This window comes from Giraffa tippelskirchi, chromosome 4 (genome assembly GCF_054371585.1).
Source record: "Giraffa tippelskirchi isolate mGirTip1 chromosome 4, T2T-mGirTip1v1.2.pri, whole genome shotgun sequence".
NCBI lineage: Eukaryota > Metazoa > Chordata > Mammalia > Artiodactyla > Giraffidae > Giraffa > Giraffa tippelskirchi.
Window position 1 is genome coordinate 30,793,480 of NC_137278.1, and position 23,621 is coordinate 30,817,100.

At 35.7% G+C, this 23,621-nt stretch overlaps 1 protein-coding gene across 41 annotated transcripts in view; it reads left to right on the forward strand.

Moving 5' to 3' along the window:
• NCOA1 (nuclear receptor coactivator 1) overlaps positions 1-23,621 on the forward strand; it is a 220,887-nt gene that overhangs the window by 30,092 nt on the left and 167,174 nt on the right. For 16 of the 41 annotated variants that reach the window (XM_081592675.1, XM_081592695.1, XM_081592710.1 and 13 more), the window contains exon 2: positions 19,382-19,526. The exons of 3 other annotated variants lie outside the window; for them this stretch is intronic. The gene's annotated coding sequence lies outside the window, so the exon portion shown is untranslated. Of the gene's footprint in view, positions 1-18,981; positions 19,084-19,381; positions 19,527-23,621 lie in introns of all 41 variants that reach the window. 22 more of the 41 variants (XM_081592702.1, XM_081592678.1, XM_081592693.1 and 19 more) reach the window with 4 other exon arrangements.

Sequence of the window (23,621 nt, forward strand, 5' to 3'; positions counted from 1 at the left end):
TATCATTTATACCTATTTTTTTTTTAAAACTGTTAAGTAGATTTTTTTTTTTTTGTCTGTCTAACATATTTGTTGACATTTGGTGGGTCATAATGAGAGAGCAGATGTCATGTAAGCCTGAGACAAGTATGTAAGACTCATTTTCTTCAGTCTTAAAATTTTTATAACTCCCTGCTTATTATTTCATTTATCTGTTTAAGGTTTTTCTCCAATTACCATTTAATTGTCTACACAAGTACTGAGTACCATTTTCCCCAGTCCTGCTTACTGTTAAATGGTCTCCCTTCTCCCTGTTAACCAGGACTAATTCTTGGAAACCATTGCCTTTTAAAGAATTTGAAGGTTTCAGCGCTAGAGGAGAAAAGTTGTGGAACAGAATCCACTTACGGGATTTCAGACAAGGCTAATGATGGAAAGTATCTTCACCCATACTGTCTGATGATTTTTTAATTTCATTATTATTTTGTCTGAAGTTCTGTCTATTAAGCATTAATTTGGATGGACAAATGCTTGTTTTCTAGATACTTCTGGATAGGTTAAGAGTTTACAATCATTTTTATAAATTGTTCTGGTCAGATTATTTCTCCATCCCTCAGTTCAGTCGCTCAGTCGTGTCCGACTCTTTGCTACCCCATGAATTGCAGCATGCCAGGCCTCTCTGTCCATCACCAACTCCCGGAGTCCACCCAAACCCATATCCATCGAATCGGTTATGCCATCCAACCATCTCATCCTCTGTCGTCCCCTTCTCCTCCCGCCCCCAATCCTACCCAGCATTAGGGTGTTTTCCAATGAGTCAACCCTTCGCATGAGGTGCCCAGAGTATTGGAGTTTCAGCTTCAACATCAGACCTTCCAATGAACACCCAGGATTGATCTCTTTTAGGATGGATTGATTGGATCTCCTTGCAGTCCAAGGGACTCTCAAGAGTCTTCTCCAACACCACAGTTCAAAAGCATCAATTCTTCAGCGCTCAGCTTTCTTCACCATCCAACTCTCACATCCATACATGACCACTGGAAAAACCATAGCCTTGACTAGACGGACTTTTGTTGGCAAAGTAATGTCTCTGCTTTTAAATATGCTATCTAGGTTGGCCATAACCTTCCTTCCAAGGAGTAAGCGTCTTTTAATTTCATGGCTGCAATCACCATCAGCAGTGATTTTGGAGCCCAAAAAAATAAAGTTTGACATTCCATCCCTAGTTGTGATTAAAAGGGAGAAATGTAATTTTGTGCATTCGAGTCGGTCAGTTGTCAATACACGGTCAATTGAAGCAGCCAGAGTAGGTTTAGAGTAGGATATTGTGGTGTGGGGTAATTTGTACATACTGGAGTTAGGAGAGTGGGAAATGCTGTGCAGAATGGTGGCATTTACGAAGACAAATTGTTTTATTAGAAAAATTGCTAAGGTTGGCCGTTTAGGGAGTGACTATTTTAGGGGATAAAGGACTTTTTTCTTTAAGTCAGCCTCGTTCTGATGATCTGCTCACTTACTCAGAAGTCAAGTTGATTCTTCAGTGTAGTCTAATTTTCATATTGGGGGACTAGTTTGAGAAAGATAAAAGCAAACAAAATGTGACTCCACTCTAATTAATGTTGTTGTACAGCTTTGTAAAATAAGTTTTTGGACCTGTCAGTTGGGCCATAATTTGTGGCATTTATTTTATGGGGATATGCATATAAAATGTGAAATGACTAACATACAGTTAAAATCAAGGCTGTAATTTGTTGTAGAGAACAAAGACTTCATATGAAGGATAAGGATTAGGGAAATACAATCTGAGGTTTGTAAGGGATCTTTGGTTTTTCAGTCTGTCTCTCTTCTGCTTGATTATCTTTAGTAATAGTGATCCGAGGTTTACTTCTTTATATTATCTACTTATTGGTCCCAGCTCTACTCTTCGAAGCTGTGTATAACAAATTGCGCTCCATTTTGGAACATCAAGGGTTCGGATATTTTATGACTACTTAGATGTCTCTATTTGATGATAGCTGTCTGTCTTTCCATATGCTTCTCTTTTCCAGAATAACTTTGGTAACCTAATTGTTTTTTCTATACCATTATATTCAGACTCTTGGAAACCCTAGATGTTCTCTAACCTTAAATCTTTCAAATCATAGTATTTAAAACCTCATATGATGGCTTAAGTGTGATTCTGATCAACTCAGATTAGAATGGGTCTATTTTAGCAGTGTGATTAAAATAGTTCAAGTTTTCAATTAGTTTTTTTTTTTAAATGATGGTATATCCCTCTTTTTGTTCCCATTAACAACTTTGGTCATGTAAGCCTGTAGATTTGTTTGTTTGTATATTTATTTATTTTTATAATTGGCTATTATGCAGAGTCTTCCTACCTTCATTTCAACTGAGAAATAAAGAAGAGATTGGTATAGCAAATCAAGCCATGAACTCTAGGGGCAAAAAGATTGGGTTTTGCCATTTATTAGTAAAGGGTCCTTTGATTAACTTGACTTTAAAAAAAAATATAATGAGAATAATAATATCTCATTAGTAGAATTGTTTTGAGGATTACATGAAATAATCTAGGGAAGGAACTTTAATATGCTTTATCCTAGTGCTTTATTTACTCTTAAATTTTAAATAAACATTTAATAGATGCAAAATAATATATTAAAAGTATGTACCTAGTAAAGAATACTATACAGCAAACTCTCATGTGCTTATCACCCTAAATTTTTATCTAGTTTGTTTTTAACCCAGTGTTCTACCCTTTAGACCATTTACCACTTTTAATCTTCGTTTATTGCATTCTGTAGCCTATTCAGCTTTGTGTTATCAACAGATAACAATGAAGAAGTTTTTGAATTATTGGAGCAAGTCATTGAAAAAAAAAATTTAACAAGGCAGCTGGAGGCTGAGCACTGAGACAGGCCACCACAGCCCTGTTCATTGGTGGGTGATGTTGTTCAGTTGCTAAGTCATGTCCAACTCTTTTGCAACCCCAAGATTTGTAGCCCAGCAGGCTCCTCTGTCCATGGGATTTTTCACATAAGAATACTGTAGTGGGTTTCCATTTCCTTCTCTAGGGGATCTCCTCTGCCCAGAGATTGAGCCTGCATTTCCTGCTTTGACATGTGGATTTTTTCTTTTCTTTTCTTTTCTTTTTTATCATTGAGCCACCTGGGAAGCCCTTGTTGGATACGGAGTGCTTAATTGGCATTTTCTGGGGTGGAGCTTTTATAGTTAGCTTCTCTTCTGCCTGGAAGTACATTTGCTGCTGCTGCTGCTGCTAAGTCGCTTCAGTCGTGTCCGACTCTGTGTGACCCCATAGACGGCAGCCCACCAGGCTCCGCCATCCCTGGGATTCTCCAGGCAAGAACACTGGAGTGGGTTGCCATTTCCTTCTCCAATGCGTGAAAGTGAAAAGTGAAAGTGAAGTCCCTCAGTTGTGTCCGACTCTTAGCGACCCCATGGACTACAGCCTACCAGGCTCCTCCATCCATGGGATTTTCCAGGCAAGACTACTGGAGTAGGGTGCCATTGCCTTCTCTAGGAAGTACGTTTACCACTTAACTTTCTATCCTTTTTTCTCTACAAAGATATTTGCAAGATCAGTATCAGATACATGTTCTCTTTTGTTGTTGTTCAGTAGCTAAGTCATGTCTGATTCTTTGCGACACCATGGAAGCTGCATGCCCAGCTTCCTTGTCCTCCACTCTCTCCTGGAGTTTGCTCAAGTTCATGTCCATTGAGTCAGTGATGCTATCTAACTATCTCATCCTCTGCGGCCCTCTTCTTTTGTCTTCAGTCTTTCCCAGCATCGGGGTCTTTTCCAATGAGTCAGCTCTTCGCATCAGGTGGCCAAAATATTGGAGCTTCACCTTTAGAATCAATCCTTCCAATGAATATTGGATAATACTAAATTTCCTAATTTACCTACCTAATTTTTTATTGTTATGCTATGAAAATTATTTGCTAATTTTTTGAAAAAAAAATCAGCCATATTTAGGATAATGATATAACAAACTCTTAGATATTTTAGCTAGTGGTAAAATAGCATATTATATTTTTTAGCATATTATAGATTTTTAAAAATTGGTTTTAGATTTCTCAGATATTCTTTTTTTAGTCCTCAGTGTAATTCAACACAGACTAAGAATTTCTCTACTACTTCTTAGAAATAGAATTTTATTTGATAGTTTATTTAATAGTTCTCACTAAAGATTGCAAAGTTCATTAGAGTTGCAATCAAAGATTTTCGGTTTTAGAATTAACAATAGCTTATTTTTCTGGTGCCACATTTGTGAGTCTTCTAGTGGTCAGCGGAACTATCTGAAGAAGTTTTGGACAAAAGGATTTAATACAGTTTTGATTTAAACAAAAATGATCAATGTGCTCACCATTAAGAGCTAGAGAAGGATAAATGTTTTAATAATTACATTCACCTTACCGTTTATTTATGTAATGACATTGTCGTGAGAATCTTTATTGTGACTAACACCGAAATTTCTGGCTGATCAGAGTTATTTATTTTGGGAATTAAGGACTCATCTGATGAGCAGAAAAACCTGTTTCTTATACTTCTGTAGTAATACGATTCGGGGTCTGTGCTTCAGATTTTTGGCTTTTGTCCATTTTGTCTCTCAGGTGACTTAGTGATTTCTTTTCCCTACTGAGGTCCATTATTCTTAATCTAGTTTTTGTTTTCACATAGCTACTTCCCACTAGTTTAGCATCTCTATGCAAATTAAATCTAACAACATGCAGCCACATTCCGATCACTGTCTCAGGTTACTTTATACTTTCCTTTTACTTTGTTCAGTACTTCTTTTGAAATGTTAAAAGTCCAGACTCCATGTGTGCTTAGATTTGAATGTACAGGACCTTTGCAGATCTCTTTAGGCACTGGTAGGGAAAAGGAGGGACTGAGAAATGTCTTGAAGTAGAAAAGAAAAAAAAAAAAAGAATGTTTTAAATAGATGATATCTTTTAAAAGGGATTGATTGCTATACAACCAAAGTCTTGTGGGCATTTCTTATATATCAGATTTCTTTATAGCCTCATCTTAGCAGTGTTAAAGCCTCATAATAAAAAATGCTCTTACAGCTTCCTGAGTGTTACAGTGCAAGACTGCATGGATATGAAAGATCACCCTGGTAGAAGGTACAGAAAGAGATTTAGATGAAAGATCTTTGAACACACACATCTAAAATGAGGATTCTTCTAATAAGACTTTTGGAAGGAATGGCTAAAAAAGGACAAAAATTCAGGAGATACACCCAAAACTTATATAATGATTTTAAAAAATTCAGGAGTGTGTGGGCTAACAAATCTGAAACTATGATACACGTACACTCATATTAAATAAGTAAATGGATGGTGAATTGTGGGAACCAGGTTTCTCACTGTTGGTGAGTGAGGTTACAGATAACCATGGCAAGGAGAGGCTACAACAAACCATGCGGTGCTAGATTAGGGTTAGAGAAGTCAGGATGAACTCATGTTTAAGTTAATGTAGGTATGGATACAGAAACAGTTATAGATATGTAAATGTATGTGGCCAAAAACACAGACATTTATTTCCTAGATAGACATCTATTTCTATCTTCTATTGATAAAAGGAGCCTGGAAGCAGTGACACCCCATTAGCACCGTGCACACCTAGCACTCAGATCGTGATTTCTAATACAGTTCTTCAATGACAAGAACGAAGCTTCTTAGAAAATGACTGATTCTAGGACTAGAGCAGGAATATGCAAGATGAACCTGGAACATTTTGTAGAGCCAGAAAGTAAGAACATACTCAAAAGCCAAAGGATGGGGCTTGGCAAAAAAATACAGGAACAACCTGAAAGAGCATCCAGACACCAAAACTGGATCAGTTTGTAATCCGAAGTATAAAGTGAGTATCCCTCCATCCACACTTATTAAATGATTGAATAAAAAGGTATTCCCCCCCAAAAAAAAAAAGTATTCTCACCCCCCAGTTATTTATCTCATACAGAAGAACTCCAGATAGTTTATGCATACTTTTTTCTCCTTCAAGGAGGTGGAACGTAACTCCCTAGCCTTTGAGTATGTGCTTCACATAGTAACTGAAGGGAATGGTTATTTGTGTGTTGGTAGATGCTGTTTAGGGCTTCCCTGATAGCTCTTTAAGGTTAAATAAGTTAAAGACTAAGGTATTTTCATAGGATATAACATTAAGAATATTGGTAATCTCAGTGGGAGCTGTTGTAGGGAAATCTTAGATTTTGGGGCTATTAAATGTGTATGACTCTAATCTTAAGCAATCTTATAGAGTGTTCTGTATGTTCTGATTAGAAGATTTAATCACAGACTGACAGTTATTTAGTGTCTATCCAAAGCTCACTGAAAGTATCAGATATGAGAGGATAGTTTAATGAATATTTTAATTATGTAGTCATCTGATTTCTTGTATCAGGTCTTCAGAGAATAAAAATAGTAAGATCATGTCTTCTCAGTCTCCCCTAATATGAAAATGCCTGTACTATATTCTGATTTAATGATGTGCCATCTGTCTATAGATATATCATTTTGAATGATGTGCATTTTCTAAAATTATATTTGAAACTATAGTCCACTAGGTTCATTGTTCTTTTTACAAGTACATACTGTTCAGATACAAAATTTACGTATTTCCTTCTTATCAAAAATGAAAACTTAAAACCCTGGGAACATGGACCCAATTTTGACACCCAGGACCCAATAGTGACACATAATATCACTGTCTCGCTGATATTATGAGCTTGATAGTGTCTGTTTCAGTCGCCTGTTGTCGTTTAACAAATCACTCCCAAACTTAGTGACTTAAAACCACATTGATTTATTATTTTTACAGTTCTGTGGGCCAGGAATTTGGTTACGGCTTGGCTAGGGAGTTCTTTTCTGTGTGGCATCAGCTGGTTTCATTCACTCAGCTTGTAGCTTGGGCTGGACTGGATGGTCTAAGGAGACTTCCCTTACAGGCCTGGCACTTTGGTGTGCTTCCACAGGACCTCTTCACAGCGTGGTAGTTTTGGGGTGTTCCGATTTCTTACATGGCTTCCAGCTTCCAAGAAAGAGAAAGGGCAAATTGTCATTCCTGTTGATCTTTGAAACTTCAGTATGTCACTTTTGGTCACTGTTGGTCAAAGCAAGTCAAAAGGCCAGCTAAGATTCAAGGAACTGGGATATAAGCATCATATCCTCATGGGTGGAATGACATGCACACAGACTGGTAAGGACTTGATGGCTGCCCTCTTTGGGGGATAGTTTGTGGCTATATCAACCAACTACCACAGTATCTTAACTTTTAATTTTATTTACAAAGTTTTATTGTGATTAATCCTCTCTACATTGTATCTTAATTTGTAACCAGTTCAAGTCCTCTTAGAGATTAGATTATACATATTAAATAAAAAGTATTACCTTAATTAAGTAGAAAAAATTTGGGATAGTGAGGGGCCATGCTAAGTCTCACTCTTGTTATCACTCACTCTGAATTTACCTTGACTTAGCAAGTATCTTGGATTACTTAGAATTTAAAATCTTAGTTTCTCTGATCTGGAAGGTTTACTGACACATATCCATATATATTTTTTAAGCCTTGATAAACTTTGTGAAACAAAATTCTAGTGAAGGGTATCATAAGTATCATAATTTAAATTCAGACTATCTTCGACTCAGAAAGTAATTCCAGTTCATGAGTACACAGACATTCTTTAGAGCATTGTGAATAATGGAAAAATATTGGAAATAATATATGAGTTTGTCCATGAGAAACTGATTAGACAATTATGATGTATTCATGTATAATGTAATGAAGTTGCTAAGAAAAAAACATGAGAGAATTCTTTAAGGAATGATATGAAGTAAGTTCTAAGATGCATTAAGTTAAAAATCACGATGAGAAGCTGTATAATATGCCATCATTTTCATTAAAAATACATATAAATGCTTTTTAATATATAGAATACCAGTGAATACACAGTAAGCAAGGGAAAGGAGCTGAATGACTAAGGGAGACTTTCTGTTCATCATAACCTGTTAGTACAATTTACTTTTTATAACAGGTATGTGTATTAACTACTCTAAAAATCAGCTTAAATAATACTCTGATAGTTTTATTTCCTTTGTTGATTATCTTCTTGCATAAGGCAGAGTGTTCCGTGTGCCATTCAGACAGGAGCCTGAAGGCCAGTAGGAAAGGTTAATAAACACATGTACCATGTCAGCAGGCTGCTTGTTAAAGTTGTAATTTTTGCATTGTCCAAATACTTTGCCATTGTTTTTACTGAGCTGTTTATTGTTTTCTTGTATCTAAGAGTTATTTATATTCCAGAAACAAGTTCTTTACAAGATACTCGTCTTGTAGATATTTTCTCCAAGTTTGTGTCATCTTTACATTTTCGTAACACTGTCTATGGAAGAGCAGAATTTAGTGTAATATCTCATGTTTTTTCTTTTATGGTCCCTGCTTTTTGTGTCATATCAACAAATTATGCCTAACTCATGGGTTGGCAAACTATAGCTAGTTCAGTCTGCTGCCTGTTTTTATAATTAAAGGTTTATTGGAGCGTAGCTATGCCTGTTTATTTCCATGTTCTTTATAGCTCCTTTCATGATGCAGGACAGAGTTAAGCTCACAAAGCCTAAAATATTTAATGTCCAACCCTTTACAGAAAAAGTTTGCCAACCTCTGGGTTAATATCAGTTCAGTTCAGTCACTCAGTTGTGTCCGACTCTTTGCAACCCCATGGACTGCAGCACGCCAGGCTTCCCTGTCCATCACCATCTCCTGGAACTTGCTCAAACTCATTGAATTGGTGATGCCATCCAACCATCCATCCAACCATCTCATCCTCTGTCGTTCCCTTCTCCTCCTGCCTTCAATCTTGTCCAGCATCAAGGTCTTCTCCAGTGGGTCAATTCTTCACATCAGGTGGCCAAAATATTGGAGTTTCAGCTTCAGCATCAGTCCTTCCAGTGAATATTCAGGACTGATTTCTTTTAGGGTTGACTGGTTTGATCTCCTTGCAGTCCAGGGGACTCTCAAGAGTCTTTTCCAACACCACAGTTCAAAAGCATGAATTCTTCAGCGCTCAGCTTTCTTTATAGTCTAACTCTCACATCCATATATGACTACTGGGAACACCATAGCTTTGACTAGATGGACCTTTGCTGGCAAAGTGATGTCTCTGTTTTTTAATATGCTGTCTAGGTTGGTCATAGCTTTTCTTCCAAGGAGCAAGCATCTTTTAATTTTATGGCTGCAGTCACTATCTGCAGTGATTTTGGAGCCCCAAAAAATAAAGTCTATCACTGTTTCCATTGTTTCCCCATCTATTTGCTGTGAAGTGGTGAGACCAAATGCCATGATCTTTGTTTTCTGAATGTTGAGTTTTAAGCCACCTTTTTTACTCTCCTCTTTCACTTTCATCAAGAGACTGTTTAGTTCCTCTTTGCTTTCTGCCATAAGGGTGGTGTCATCTGTGTATGTGAGGTTATTGATATTTCTCCTGCCAATCTTGAGTCCAGTTTGAGCTTCATCCAGCCTGGCATTTCAAATGATGTACTTTGCATATAAATTAAAGAAACAGGGTGACAATATACAGCCTTGATGTACTCCTTTCCCAATTCGGAACCAGTCTGTTGTTCCATGTCCAGTTCTAACTGTTGCTTCTTGACCTGCATACAGATTTCTCAGGGTTTCTCACTAGGTTCTCTGGGTTAACCTAGTGTCCCCCAAATTTTCTCCTATGTTTTCCTTTAGAAATTTTATAGTTTTATATTTTATTTATTTATTTTTTTAGAAGACAGTTACTTAATTTTATTTATTTCTGTTTCACATGCCCAATGTACTCTTTAATGCATTCTAATCCTTTTTTTTAAATTAGTTTATTTCTCTATTTTTTAACTTTACAATATTGTATTTATTTTGCCATACATTGACATGAATCCACCATGGGTGTACATGTTTTCCCCTTCCAGAACCCCCCTCCCACCTCCCTCCCCATCCCATCCCTCTGGGTCATCCCGGTGCACCAGCCCCAAGCACCCTGTATCATTCATCGAACTAGTTTTATATTTTAAATATTTAAGTCTATTAATTTTTATGGAAGATTCGAGGTATGGGTTGAGGTTCTTTTTTTTTCTTTTCCCATATGGATTGTCGTTTGTTCTAGCATTAGTTGTTACAAAGACAATTCTTCTTCCATTGAATTACCCTGGTACTTTTGTTGAAGATCAGATCAATTTGCTATTAATATGTAGATCTGTTTCTGGACATCTCCTCTGTTCCACTGATTTATGTGTTTATCCTTATGTCAGAATTACAATATCCTGATGACTATAGCTTTATATAAAGTATTGAAGGACTTCCCTGGCAGTCCAGTGGTTAAGACTTTGTGCTGCCACTGCAGGGGGCATGGGTTCCATCCCTGGTCTGGAAGCTTAAGTACTCATAGGATGCAGAGTGGTGCCCCTCCCTCCCCTCTCCTCCCCCCAACGCAGGTTGAGAATAAAAAGACCTTAATTAAAAAAGAAAAAGAAAGTACTGAAATTAGGTTGTATAAAATTTCCAATAATGTTCTTTTTTAGAATTATTTTTAGTATTATAGGTTCTGTGAATTTCCATATAAATTTTAGAATCAGCTAGCCAGTTTTTACCAAAAAAGCTAGGTGGGGTTTTAATTGGGATTTATGTTAAATCTATGTACTAGTTGAGGAGAATTGATACCTTAATGTTGATTAATCTGATTTTTGAAAACAGTATACGTCTGTTTATTGAGGTCTTTGATTTCTCGCTTGGTGTTTTGTATTTTTGAGCACAGGACTCTTCTGTTTATTTTGTTATATTTATCCTAAATCTTTCTTTTTTGATGCCAGTATAATTGCTACTCTTTGGTTAATTTATTTCTAATTAATTGCTGCCATATAGAAATATAGTTGAATTTTGTATGTTGACCTTGTATCCTGCAGTTTTCCTGGATTCAAAGCAAATTTAGTTTTAGTAGTAGATTCATTGGGATTTTCTGTATAGACTCTAGCACTTGTGGAAAAAAAGATAGGTTTGTTTTCTTTTTTCTTCCCACCTCTGTGCTTTTATTTCATTTTCTTACATTATTGTACTGACAGTACAGTGTATTGCTGAATAGGAGTTATGAGAGCAGATGTTCTTGCCTTGTTCCTGATCTTAGAGGGGAAGCATTTAGCCTTTTATGATTATGTATGACATTAGCTGTAGATTTGTTGTAAATTCATGTTTTAGGCTGAGGACATTCCCTTCTGTTCCTAGTTTTCTGAGTTTTGAATCATGAATGGTTGTGGGTTTTTCCTGAATTTTTTTTAGATGATTGCTTATATTGATATGTAGGATTACATTGATTCATTTTTTTTCTATATTGAATTAATATTGTATTCTTGGTATTAATGTTATTTGGTCATTATATATATTCCTTTCTGTATATTGCTAGATTCATTTTTCTAATATTTGGTTAAGATATTTTGTATCTTCATGAAAGAAGATTGGTCTGTAATTTATATTTCTTAAACCTTTTTTTTTTTGGTCTGATTTTTGTATCAGAGTTATGCTGTCCTTATAAAATGAATTGGGAAATGTTTACTCTTATTTCTGGAAAATTTATGTAATATTGTTATGTTTCTTCCTTAGATGTTGGTAGAATTTACCAAGGAAGCCATTTGTCATGGACCTCTCTTCATGGGAAGATTTTAAATTATGAATTAAATTTTCTTAATACTTATTAAGAGTTATGTTATTTACTTTATGGAGTAAACTTGGTAGTTTGTCTTTCAAACTTTCAAGGAATTGGTATATTTTAACGAAATTACACAGTTTATTGCCATAAAGTTGTTTGTAATAGTCTCTTGTTATTCTTTTATTTTTTTTTTGTTATTCTTTTAATATCTGTACAGTTTCTAGTGCTGTCCTCTTTTCGTTCTTGATATAGTTAATTTGTGGCTTCTCTCTTTTTCTGGCCGGAAGTTTATTCAGTGTTATTGAAATTATCAAAGAACTAGATTTCAGTTTCATAAATTTTCTGTATTGTGTTTTGTTTTCAGTTTCGTTTCTTCCTTCTATTTCCTTTGTGTTTAATTTGCTTTTTCTACTTAAGGTGGAGGCTTAGATTATTGAGGCAAAACTTATGTTTTCTAATATAAGCAGTTTATGTTTTATGCTATAAGTTTTTCTCTAAGAACTGCTTTAGTGGTATCCCACAAATTTTGGTATGTTCTGTTTTACTTTTAGTTCAATTTAAATTTTTTTCTAATTTCCCTTAATTTTTAATCTTTGAGTTATTTAGAAATATATTGTTTAATCTCTAACCTTTGATAATTCTTAATGTATCTTTCAGTTATTGATTCTAACTTAATTCTGTTTTGGTCAGAAAAAATGCATTATTTAATTTTAATTCTTTTAAATATTTTTAGGTTTGTTTTATGGCCCAGAATGTGGTCTTTCTTGGTGAATGCTGTATGTAGCCTTGAAAATAATGCATTTTCTGTTCTTGTTGTATATAATGTTCTATAAATGTTCAGTTAGGTCATGTCAGTTGATAGTGTTTTCAAGTCTTCTATATCTTAGTGATTTCCTGTTTTCTTGTTCTTTTGATTAATAGCAGAGGCATATTAATGTCTACAACTGTAATTATGGATTTGTCTCATCTCCTTAGAGTTTTATCATGAATTGATCCTTTATCATTAATGTTCCTCTTTATCATTCGTAATATTCCTTATTCTGAAGTCTGCTTTGTCAGGTATTAATGTAGTCATGCTATCTTTTCTTCCTTTCCAACCTTTTACTTTTAACCTATGTCTTTGTATTGAAAGTGTCTTGTGGATACCATATGATTGGATTATGTTTTAAAAATTTGATCTGATAATATCTACCTTTTCATTGGGTGTTTAGATAATTTCTATTTAATGTAGTCATTGAAAGTTTGGATTTAAACCTTCCATCCTTCTAGTTATTTTCTATTTGAATCCTTTTTGTTTATTTTTCCTCTTTTTCTGCCTTCTATTAATCATTTTTCATAATTTCATTTTATCTAACTTTTGGCATATTTATTATAGATACACACACACATATTTTAGTGGTTGCTGTAGGTCATGGTTTCTTAACTTTGGCACTGTTGGTCTTTTTGGTTGAATAATTCTTTGTTGTTGGGTCATGGCGGGGCTATCCTGTGTGCACTGCACGATTTTTAACATTCCTGGTCTCTGTCTACTAGATGACAGTGGCACCCACTTCCTGCACCCAGTTGTGACAACCAGAAATGTTTCTAGACTTTGCTGTATGTCTCTGCGGGGTCCAAACTGCTCCTGGTTGAAAACCACTACTCTCAGGTTTAAAAGGTATATCTTTTAAAAAGATACATAAGTTAAAAATCTTAACTTATCATATTCTTTTTTCCACATTTTTTAATATCACATTTTTTCTTTAAATAATACTGTACTACCTCATGTGTCATGTAATACCTTATACACAGTATACTTCAACTTTCTACCTACCATCTTTATACTTTGTTGTCAAAAATTTTATTTCCTTGTATGTTATTAACCCTGCATTATCATTTTTTACTTTAGTTCATGTGCAACCTTCTAAAATGAATAAAATATGAAAAAATAGTCTTTTATATTTACCTTCTCTTTCTAATGCTCTTCATTTCCTTTTTGTAGGTCCAAATTTTCACCTGGTAATTTTCACTGCTGCCTAAAGAACTTCATTTAACATTTCTGGTGTCTGTAGGCAGTGAATTCTCTCATTTTATTTGTAAAAAATTCTTTCTGTCTTCCTTCAATTAAAAAAATTTTTTTTTTGCTGATTATAGTATTCTGTGTTCAGTTCTGTTTTTTTTTCTTTCAGTACCTAAAAGGTATTATATTCAGTATTGTCTTTCGACTTGTATAATTTTCTGAAGGAAATTTTAATCTTTGTTGTTTGTATGTAGTGTTTATTTTTTTTCTCTGTCTTTGAGATTTTTATTTTTGTTTTTCTACAGTTTGACTATGATATACCAGTGTATGTTTGTTTGTGTGTATGCTTTGGTATTTATCTTGATTGCGGTTCTCTGGGATTTTTTGCTCTCTGGTTTGTTGTCTTGGATTTTTCTGGGAAAATTCTTGGTCATTATCGTATTCATGTATTTCTTGTATCTCATTATTTTTGTTTTTTTCTCCTGGGGCTCCAATTAAATGGATGTAATACGTTTTGATATAGTACTACACCTCTTGGATGCCCTGAGCTGTGTTTTTCCTTTAGTTTTTCTAAGGTGTAGTTTCACTTTGTATTGTTTCTGTTGTCTTTAAGTTCACTGATTCTTTCCTCATCTGTGTCCAGGCTGCTCTTGAGGCTGCCAAAGAAATTTTTCTTCTCTAATGTAAAACAATTGTTTTGTTGTTTCTAGCTTTTCTATCTTACTTTTTTAAAGTTTTCATTTCACTGTTGAAAATTTCCGTCTTTTTATGTATGCTGTCCATCTTTTCTACTAGATCATTTAGCATACTTATTTTAGAATGGTTGATAATTTAAATGAATGAATCAGTCCTGATTCTGCTGATTTCTCTCTCTCTCTCTTTTTTTTTTTAAATGTACCTTTTTATTTGGCTGTGCCCGGTGTTAGTTGCAACACGTGAGATCTTTTAGTTTTGGCATGTGGAGTCTTAGTTGTGGCATGTGGGATCTAGTTCCCTGACCAGGGATCGAACCCGGGCCCCCTGCATTGGGAGCACAGAGTCTTAGCCCCTGGACCACCAGGGAAGTCCCTCTCTATCTCTTAAAGAGTTATTTTTCCTTGCTTTTGTGGATGCTTCATAATTTGTGATTTAATGCTCGTCATCATGTATAGAAGAGTAAGAGAGATTGAAGTGATTCTCTCCTGTCAGGTTGTCTGTGTCAGAGATTGAGTCAACCTAATCCTGAAATGAGCTGGGTTTGGAATTTGTGGCCATTATTACCTTCAGTGGGCTTCAAAGTTCTCCACTGACTGGCTGGTGTTGCCTTGTGTTTTGAGTGTGGTGTGTGGTACTACAGAATTTTTCTGTGATGCTTTATTACCCCCATCTTTCAACAGTCTTTGCACATCTGTTTGCAGAGAGATTTCATGTTACTGTCTTTCTCCCAGTGATAGATTATTGTTGCTTGTTACCCAGAGCTGTGCTTGTGGAACAGGGCAGGGTTCTCTTTTGTTCTGGTCCAAACTCAACCCTGATCAGGCCCTACAGGAATCAGTGGTAGGGCTTTCTTAGCTTTCCTGCCTTCTCTTCGCTGTGATGGTTAAACACCGTCATACATTTGTGATTGGTCTTGGGCAGGAATACCCTTTTCCTCCCTTGTAGTAGTACATTTCTGTTGTTATTAGTGCAGGATCCCTGACCCAAGACTTTTCCTTCCCCCTCCCCCACAGTGGCACAGGATTGTTTTTTTGCCTCTGTATTCTCATAGCACCAGTGTATCTTTGCCTGTGTCTGAGAGCTTACGAGTGTTTTCTCCCTGTCTGGATGAGGCATTTACTTCTGTTTGCTGAGACAGTGGATTTTTGCCTGGATCCTGGTGTGAGAGTTTTCTGTCGTTCCCCCAGTGGCTCTAGGCTTTTGGTCTGTGTTGGGGACAGTTTGGGGAATCAGGCAAGGCTTCAGACCCGTACTTGTCACCTCATATACACTCGCTTCAATGATGAGGGGCTTTCTCTGGTTTCCTGTCCTGCCTTTGATCTTTCTTGTGAGAATCTGGTTGAGGCACAAAGAAGAACTTGCAACTGAGTGTAAACTCCCCTTGTGTTTGGGGTTTCCAGCCATTCCTAACTGATATAGTAGTTCATATTTGGTCACCTAGAATTTGTTAAAATCTTAACTGATTTTTTTCCCTGTATACTTGTATGAGGGCCACTTCTTTTTCTGGGAACCTGCCAAAGGTAAAACAGTTTGTACAGTCTCTCCCTGGAGGAACTTTCCCTCTTTGGAATTGAATTACTTGGTTGCCTTCTGACTTCAATTCTTTATTAGATTCAAGAGAAGTTTTGATTTTATGTATCTGGCTTTTTCTCACTAGGGTGGGAAAACACTCTTTTGCGCTTTCTGCATTCTGAGAGGAAGTAGAACTACTTAGAGTTCTTGACAGAATTTGCTATTTCAAGCTGCTGCTTATACTGATCCCCCTTGTTTTCTCTTGCCTTTATTTGTCTCTTGAGCACTTGGTCATTTAGGATTGAACCCAAGGGGCTATTTCTTCCATGAGTCTTTCCCTGATCTTACTAAGTAGAGTGGAACATTTTTTTGCTTCTACAGCTGTTTTGATTCTTGTATAACTATATTTCATTTTTGTAGACCCATTGAAACCCTCAGGTTAGGCAGCTTTCAGAATTTGAGGCCTTTCAACCTGAGAACTGTCCTTCTGCTTTCAAAGTTTATGACTATTATGGTTGATAGATTTTAGATAGGATCATAAAGTAAACTTGAGATAAAAAGATAAATATACAAGAGAACTTATATTTATTAATGGAATAAAATTTTGTGAAATCACATCACATAGTTTCTTGGGCTGTTTGGTTTGTTCAGTTGCTGCTCTTGAACTAAATTATTTTCGGAAATAAGACTTAGATTTGTAGAAACTAATTTCTTAAAACTATGAGCTTAGTTATGCAAGCTAATGTATGTTCACACAATGAAATATGGAAGCAAGAAGGCAGGAGTAATAAGACTATATTTGCAGTTAAGTGTATTTGCATAAAGAATCACTGGAAGCATATACATATAAGAATGTATAATAAATATACATTTATTTATACCCCACTTTAATAAAAGTGGTGACATATAAGCAAGGACAGCACAAACCACACGTGGATGATAGAGAAGTGAGACTTCTCAAATGTTTCTTTTTACATCGTTTTAATTTTTTGATTCATGTGAATGTGGTATATATTCAGAAAAATTAAAGTTAGTAAACGTAACTATGTGAATCTTAAAAGATAACAGGAAGATTTGAAAAATCCATTGGAACTGATAAAAAAAATGTTGACCTGTGAAATAAAAATTGTGTGTGAGATACTGCTATTTTTACATAAAGTAGATTTTAGAAATGAAAAGATAAATACAAAGCATGGAGAATTGCAAAGATCATGGTTTTATGAATCTGGCTCTAGATAGATAAATACATAAAAAGGCTGGTTTTCTAACGTGATTAGGGAGGTTTTGGGTCTAGACCCAATAAGAATGATCCCTCAGAGTACAAAGGAGCACTGTGTACGGACAGCAACTGTAACAGAAATACACCACTCAGAGTGGACTGGCAAACCATTTCTTACTCATGAAGCTACTACTCATCTCCTTGGAAACTGGTAAAATGTATCTAACTGTTGTCAAGAATAGAACATGAGAATACCAAAGAATATTATTATCACAAATTAAAGCATAAAAAGAAACAATAATTACATTACAGAAATGGATGATAGCCCAGAAATCAACCTTGTGGTAGACAAATGAAATTTATAAGAAGAAATTTATAAATCAAAAAGAAGTTTACTTACTTAAAGTTGTTAGGAAAACTGGCAATTTGAAATAGAGGTCAGTTTAGAATTAAATCTCTTTCCATTTATCGTTTGCAATGAAGTATTCAAAAACAGCCCACAGAAAAGTGAAAATCAGAGTATCTGTCTGTTATTGTTGAAGGAGAAGAAATTTCTAAGCAAAGAAATAAGAGAAATGAAAAATACACTGATGGATAAATCTGGCCACCTGAAAATAGAAACTTTTGTATTAAAAGCCAGCGGTAGACTGAGAAAAATGTTAAAAGTAGATGAAAGAAATGGTGTTTTCACAATATAAATAACCTACACATATGGTTAAGGAAGACATAAAACCCCTTTCCCATTTTGCCCCATGTGGGGCTGGAAGCGTGAGAGTTGCACATTTGCCAACAGAGACAGTGTGGTTATGGAAGAAGAATCTGATTAATGACATGGATGGCATTCAGTGTCTGACTAACTTGGAAGACTTTAATGTTATAGCAGGATTAGTCCACATGGTTGTGTGTTTTTTCATTAGCAGGTGGTTAAATTGACCCAGGATTAAGAATTTGAGAGTGGTGATGTGGAAGAAAGACACTAACATACTTGGTGGACTGATAGCCTGGGTGGTGACAACCCAGATTTTGAGATTGGTGACAACACACAACTGGAGAGATGAGTGTGGATAGAGTGGATCTGAGGGATTGAGTCTGGACCCTGGTCAGAAATGAAAGAGTGGAATATTCAGTGACAAAGACACGAAGAGGGTAAGACAGCCAGATGGCATGACTGAGGGACGGATTGGGATTGCTTATGAGTTAGGGTCTGGAAATGTCGAGATGATTCCTATGACCTTATTAGTGTTCACTCCTGAGGGTTTGTTTCAAGAGGCGGATTTAGCCCAGTGGTTGAAACTAAGTTCAATGATAAGGCTGAAGATATAGAGGTCATTTGTCTTACTATGTAAAAGGGGTTTCCAGAGGTCCCTGTGGAAAAGGCTGGAAAGGAGGACAGCAGTTGGGGAACGGATGCAGTGGGTGAGAGAGCAGAGAGAACACTGTGGACATGAAGACAGGAGAGCTGGTCGTCAGTCACAACAGTTTATGTTTTGAATAAAGCCCAAGAGCGACAGGGATGGGAGCCACAGGTAGAAGTAACTAGCAAGATTCCTGAGTTGATCTGTGGTATAAAGATCATCCCTGGAGCCTGATCCACCGGGTCTTTGTGGTCTAAAGGGAGCATTAGTGAAAAGCTTAACCCTGGGTGATAAAACCTAAAGCAGTTAGGCTTTAAATAGTGAAAGCCAGTAGGGCTCACATTTCTCAAGTATTATGATGTCTGCAGAGTCCCCCTGTTTGGAGTTAGTTTTGAGGTAGAATGGGAAGATACAGCACTACCATTAATTTAGTAAGGTGGGCCATTTGTCATGTTCCCACTGCCAGTCACCCAGGAATGAATGATAGCCATCATATCAGGTGCTTCTTTGTCATAGAGATATCTTCGCTGGAAATCCTGTTTCTTCCTACTGTTGCATTTTACCTGAAACTGGGTCCTGAGGCCACTGCTGCTGGGGTGACTTCAGCAACTCTGATGAGTGAGTCAGAAGCTTAGGTCTCTTACCTCCTTAAATTATCCATATGAAGCCCAATTTGCTGCATACCTCCTTTGGGTATCTGGACCTTTTTAATGCCAGTAACTAATTACCACTGATAACTTTATCTGTTTATTTAATCTTTATTCTTTATTTTCAGTTTTTCAAATCTGTGGTAGGGACAAGAATGGGAATTAGAATTTCTTGAAAAACTAAAGCATTTGTGTGAGAATCTTTGTATGCTTATAGGGAAACAATGATGTGTCACAGTATGTAAAATCTAATGTCTTTTCTACTTTAGATCCATCCATACTAATGGGATGTGACTGGAACCGACTCTGATGATAAAAATCAAGGACCATCAGACAAGATCAGGCAGTAAGAATTTTTGCTTCCAAATGAAGACTCTGATATTTATAACTTCTACTTACTCTAAGGTATTCAAGGTACAGCTTTACTTTAATTTGACTCCTTGACAGTCAGTGTATAATGTTGATTTCTATCTATATAGATTTTTATAAGCTTAAATTATTTCTATGTTAGAATGGTTAGCTTTTAGGGACGCATCCACTCTCCTCCCAGCATTCCTCCAAATCTGAGAAGAGATTCAGATTTTAAAAGGAGGTAATCCTTATAATTAGAAAAGCATGTCAATTATTAGAAATATACTGAGTGCAGGTTACAACTCAGTATAGAAGAACTGGAATAAAATAAATGCCTAAAGTTTAATTATTATTTTATTTATGTCATGACTCTCTGAGATGAACAGTGGAATTCAGCATGTGCTTCCATGATACAAGAGACCCGGTCCTTTGGTTTGATTCAGAAACCTCTCTTCCCTATTCTCCTAAACTTACTGTGAAGGGTTTTCTATTCACCAAGAAGTGTTACTTATACTCGCCATAGACTCCCTTTAGGACCTTTGGGATCTGATGGGTTAGTTTCACTTGGATCAGAAAAGCCAGATATGTAATTAAAGAGTCAGATGATGCTTCCAAATCAGGGGGTGGCTGCCCACTTGAAAGACTACATAAGACAATTGAAAACAATCAAAGGAAACATAGTATCAACAGAAAACACAGTGCTCTCTATTTTTCTAAAATACGTATAACATCCAAAGAGGGTACAGTTAGTTTGGTGTTTATTTAAAAATAAGATATTTTGTTGTGGATTGTATGTTTCCAAATAGGCAGAAATTATGGAAAGATAATTATTTTCAGGGACAGAGTTGGTTGCTTTTCTGTATTTGCTAGGATATAGAGTAGATGAAAAATCTAAGAAAAATGTATCACTTATTACTTGGATTTTAAATTTTATTTTGTTCTGTTTCGAAAGAAGAACTTGTAAAGCAGTAAGTTCTAAAATACAAGAATCTATAAAGGAACACCTAAGACTGCTTCAGTTAAAATAGATGGATTACTTTCTAAAAGGGGGTGGTATAATTGAGCAATTCTTATCAAAGAAAAATTACCTTGAATCAAATAGCAGATGAAAAAGAAGTTGTTTTGATGAGAAGTTTTAAAAGTTCTCTGGCAGCTAGCAGATACATTGAACTTGTAGAAAACTTTTTGGTGTCACTTTGAATCAAATGGTAGTGATGATTAAATAAGTAATTTAACTTATTATCATAACCATTTCTTTTATTGTTTTTTAAGATTTTTTTTTTATTGATGTGACCATTTTTGAGTCTTAGTTGAATTTGTTACAGTATTGCTTCTGTTGTTTATCTTCCTGTTTTTTGGCCAGGAGGCATGTGGATCTTAGCTCCCTGACCAGGGATTGGACCCACACCCCCTGCATTGGAAAGTCAAGTCTTAACCACTAGACTGCCAGGGAAGTCCCTAACTTATTTTTTAAAGATATCTTTCCTTCTTGCTTTCATTTAACAGCATTAGTTGAATTGTTAAGCTTTGTAGAGAGTAATTCTAAATGTGTGGAAGGATATGGGTTATTCTATAACTTCATTATGAATGAAGTTGAAGACCTCTTTCACTCAGAATGTTTACTATGGGTCTAGGGAGGCTAAACACTGTCATTTAAAAGCCATTTAAAAGCAATTATTAAATGAGCACATAAAATCATAGTTTAGTATTCTTTTCTAAGTAATATAGTTAAGTTCTATATTCAGATGTCAACAAAAAGATTAGAGAGTTGGAAATTCTGATCAGTTGAATTTTGTGACTGATTGGTTGCGGTTGTTGGCTGTTTATGGTTCTGCTGGTGAAAGTGCCATATAACCAAATTAAGTTGCTTAAACCCTTCAATTAGGGATTTGTAATTCATTGGTTTCTTGTGTTGCCCCACACGTTTGCAGGCTGACACAGAGTGAGACTCCTGTGGATGCTTGTCATTTCCCCTTTCAAAAATGAAGTAAAAATTTCACAAACTTGCACTCAGAAGTTTTATATAATACATTTTGAGAACATTTTCTTAAAGATTTTTCAAAAATTTTTTGAGAGGTTTTTAAGATTTTGAGATTGTGGGAGTTTTTTTTTTTTTTTCTTTTTTGTATTTTTATTGTACAAAATAAAACCAGTGCATGATTTAAGGCCCTAGAACATTTGTAAGATTATGTCTTGGATTATGCATGCACGTGTGTGTGTGTGTGTGTGTGTGTGTGCGTGTGCTAAGTTGCTTCAGTTGTCTCCAACTCTTTGCAACCCTATGGGCCGTAGTCTTCCAGGTTCCTGTGTCCATGGGATTCCCCAGGCAAGAATCCTGGAGTGGGTTGCCATTTCCTCCTCCAGGGGATCCTCCCAACCTAGGGATCAAACTCATGTTTCTTGTGTCTCCTGCAGTGGCAACCAGGTTTTTTTTTTTTTTTTTACCACTAGTGTCACCTCAGAAGCCCATCTTGGATTATAGTTTACATTAAATTAAAATGATGCCTTTTAAAAATACTTTGTTTGGACTCACAAAAACATTTCAACAGGTATATTGAGGAAATAGGTATTCCCTTGCCACGATTTTCTTTGTGGTGGGATGGAAAGAGCACAAGCATTGGCTCTTCGACTTGCATGCCCCCCTGCGGAACTGAATTAATATTTCTGTATTAGTTTCCTTTTCTATAATAATTACTTTTTAGACTTGTGATGAAAATGAAACAAATGTATAAAATTTTATAAAATAATGCTTTTCAGTGTTATATGAATGCATGTTGTTGCTAAAGACAGAGAAGACCACAATGCTGAAGTGTCATTCACAGTTATCCTCCTAGCCAAAAGCAGGTCAGCTCGCACTACTATTGAGAAGCTTGTCAAACCAGTTTCAAACTTAATGACAAATATTATGCTTGGAGTTCTCTCCAAGTAAAACGAGCTTTTGGCAAAAATCCCTTATCAAAGGCATACCATCTGGAAAAGCAATTACTGTCATGTGCATGCTAGCAGAATTTTTTGTTTTTCAGTTGGATGAAAGCACTGATGTGCTGAGGACATACCAGCACTTCATAGAGATGTGTTACTGTTTAGTCACTGAGAAATTTGTACCAACAGAAGAGCTTTTTGTTGTTACTGTTATTTTGTTTTGTTGTTTTCGTTGGTGGTGGTGGTGGTAGTGATTGAGTGTTTTTTAAGCCATTGTGCCTGGAAAAGTTGCACTGGTTCCTCTGATCAAACCCCAACAACTTAGCTGTAGGAGAGGGTACACTTGGTCTGTGAAGAAAAGACATTGCATCAAGGTATAAATTTATATCCTTTTTTTCAGAGAGGAAAATTGGCATTTAGTAATGTGATTTCTGGTTGTGATTTAATGTTGGGGAAAAAAACAGTAAAAAATGTGGATGTAAGCAATTTTTGGCCACTGACACTGTGTCTTTTTAGGATTTTGGTGAAGAAATGGTCAGCAAGTGTAGGATTCTACTTTTCCACAGTGATGTATTTGACATACTAAGTACTGTGACAGGGCTTTACATGTTTTTTAATTTGTTTTTTAGTAAAATAAGATGAATGTTTCTTTACTACTTATAATGCCATTTCTGTGATTTCAAGGAGGCATAAACTTACATTTACTTTTTGAAATAGTTAGAACTTAAAACTTTCATATTCACATATCATGAGTTTCAATGTTGAAGATGAAGCATGAGGATGTTATAAAAGTTTGAATTATAATATAGAATAATTTTCTAGGAGCTTGACCATTTTCCCATACTTGATGATTTTACTAATTTATCAAAGAAATGAATTTTCTTTGGTTTAAAAATTTTCTTATGGTTTAAAAACCATATCTGAATTTTGAAATAGAACATGAAGACATACTTTGCAGAGCTAAAATGCCAGCAGAGAATATATTAGGACTCTTTTTGCTCCAGTCTGTCAGACTGAAGCATTTAGCATCTTAATTTTGAGTCAGGTATGCTTTTTGGTGGGGGAAGTCAATGGAATCCTGAAAGCAGACCTGAGAAGGAAATAATTTCTGGGTCCATATTCAATCATAATATCCAGAATATATAACACAATTGATTTATAATTAAAAATTAAGCATTAAGATTTATTTATTTATTTATCTTACTGTGGTGGGTCTTAGTTGTAGCATGCAGTATC